Here is a 2,719-nt window from a genome sequence, read left to right on the forward strand (position 1 = left end):
GGAGCAACCTGGGAGAGTGGAAGGTGTCCCTGCCCAGGGCAGGGACTGGATGGGCTTTAAGGTCTTTCCCAACCCAAAGCATTCCATGATTTGTAAATAATGGTCAAAGGTTGGATTCGATGTCCTTAAAGGCCTTTTGCAACCTAAAGGATTGCACGAAATGCAAAAGTTACATTCTCTTGTAGAATTTAAACCTTTTTTTTTTGCTCCTCTGGGTGAAATCCGGGGCTGGTGTCGCCCTGTTGCCAGAGACACTCCAATGTGGGACGTCTGAGGAGCTGCAGGAGAGCAGAACATTCGACCTCCCTTTCTGGCCAAGGCAGACCAACAAATGAACCCTTTTCCTGCTGGTTCAGAGCTGTTTGAGATGTTCTGGTGCCTTCAAGGCACAGATGGAACACAGGACAAGTGAGACATTGGAACCTTCCTGCAGGGACTGCTCGGCCAGGGAAGGAATTAGGAATTCCAAGGCTTTCCCAACTGGAAATGTCCATGTTTTGCCCCCGATCTGTGCCTGTGGTTTGAATTCCTGAGCTCACCATCACTCACAGCAAATGTTTGACAACTTATTCACCCAAAGACTCAAATTTTGGCCTTTCAGTCTGCTTGAGAGCAACAACTTGGCAGTTAACCTTAATTAATCTTAATCCACCATTTGATTAGATGTGGTGCAGAGCTGTGAGGTTCAAACAGCCTCATCCACCCCTCTGGCACATCCAGATGGGATGAAACACCTTCTGGAGTCCCAACTTCTCCCTGTTGACCACAGACAGACCAAGGGGGGTGGATTCAGACTAAAAACCTGGTTGAAACTAGATTAATTGATCCCCAGCTTCGTTAAGCTTAGATGAAACTTCACTCTCTAGCTCAGGAAAGGCAGCAACAAGTTAATCACTCTCAGCATTTTGTTGGAATTTGTTGTGAAGAAAATGTCCCTTTTGAAGCAGAATTGGAACAAGAGACCCTTCCAGGAAAAAGGGCAATCCCAGGGGGACTGAGAAGTGTCAGAAATCCCATCAGGAGCATGAGATCAGTAGAAAAGGCCGGGAAAAATCCTGATAGTGGGATTTTTGAGGGGCAGGGAGTGCAGCTTGAAAGAGTAGGAAAGTAGCCAAGCAACACAGAACAACAGGGACGGCTCAGAAGTGTCTCCAGAAAGGGATGTTTTGGGGAGAATCCAAGGGGAACGTGCGCAAATCCCATAAAAGCAGAGAAGGGGATTTCACATCTGAGCCCCTGATGGGGCAGAGACACAAAACACGAGGAGTCCTGGGACTGCTGGGGAGGGGGGACCTTCCAGAGCAGGAAAACTGCAAATCCCTCAAAAGAACCCCAAAATGTGGGGTGAAAAAGAAGAGCTGGAGCTGCCAGGGAATGCTCAGGGAATGCTCAGGGAATGGGGAAGAGCAAAGTCCCACAGGAAAGTCACAGGTTGGGTGAGAAGCTGTGGCTGCCCCTGGATCCCTGGAAGTGTCCCAGGCCAGGTTGGAATAACCTGGTCTATGGAAGGTGTCCCTGCCCACGGCAGGGCTGGAACTGGAACTTCCTTGAGGAAAGGCTGAGGGAATTGGGATTGTTTAGCCTGGAGAAGGGAAGGATTCAGGGCCTTCCAGTACCTGAAGGGCTACAAAGAAGCTGGAGAGGGACTTGGGACGAGGGATGGGGGGACAGGATACAGGGAATGGCTTCCCAGTGCCAGAGGGCAGGGATAGATGGGATGTTGGGAAGGAATATTCCCCTGTGAGGGTGGTGAGGGGCTGGGATGGAATTCCCAGAGAAGCTGTGGCTGCCCCTGGATCCCTGGAAGTGTCCAAGGCCAGGTTGGAGTAACCTGGGATAGCAGAAGGTGTCCCTGCCCATGGCACAGGGCTGGAATGAGATGAGCTTTAAGGTCCCTTCCGACCAGGACTATTCCATGATTCCATGACATGAGGATACAGGAGTTCAGCTCCTCCCTGAGCAGCTGGAATCTCGTGGAGCAGGAAAATCACCCACCTTGGCCAGCAGGTGCCACAAATTCCATCGTGACACAAACCCAGCAGCACTGAAGGATCTCAAACCGGTCCCAGACCCAGAGCTCTGCTCCTCCTTTACTAGGACTCCAGTGCTGGACTTTGCTGCTCCTTGGGGAAAAGCAGCAGGGAAAACACGAGGAAAATCTCCCCAGCGATTCCTCCCTCCCCGGAGCCAGAACGCAAAAGAGCCGCAGGAATTCACGGCGTTATCTCCCTCATCCCATGGAGAAATCCTTTATCAGAACCTGGGGAATTAGCCCAGGGATGACACAGCCAGGATTTATGATGATGATGATGACGATGATGGTTTTTTTTAGGGTTTTTTTCTCTTTCTGAAGAGACAACAAAATCCCAACGAGCTGCGTCAAACCACAAGTTCCGCTGGCGCCGGAGGAGCCTGGAAGGATTCCTTCCATCCCGGAATTCTGTACGGGATCAGCTGTGCTGAAAGGGCAGAGAGTCCAAGGAATGTGCAGCCAGAAATTCTGAGAAAGAGTCGGGAGGGTCGGGATGAGCTCCGGAAAGATGGGAGGGAGCGGCTTTGACCAGCCTGGGGAGGGGGAAGGAACGGTTTGGATGGTTCCATCCTGGGATCTGGGATGGGAAAGCAAGGAGACTCTCCTTACTCCTGGGAGAGCTGGAGGGGTTCCCCTGGAGAAGAGAAGGCTCCAGGGAGAGCTGAGAGCCCCTGGCAGGGCCTGAAG

This window comes from Lepidothrix coronata, unplaced genomic scaffold (genome assembly GCF_001604755.1).
Source record: "Lepidothrix coronata isolate B3197 unplaced genomic scaffold, Lepidothrix_coronata-1.0 Scaffold351, whole genome shotgun sequence".
Taxonomy (NCBI): domain Eukaryota; kingdom Metazoa; phylum Chordata; class Aves; order Passeriformes; family Pipridae; genus Lepidothrix; species Lepidothrix coronata.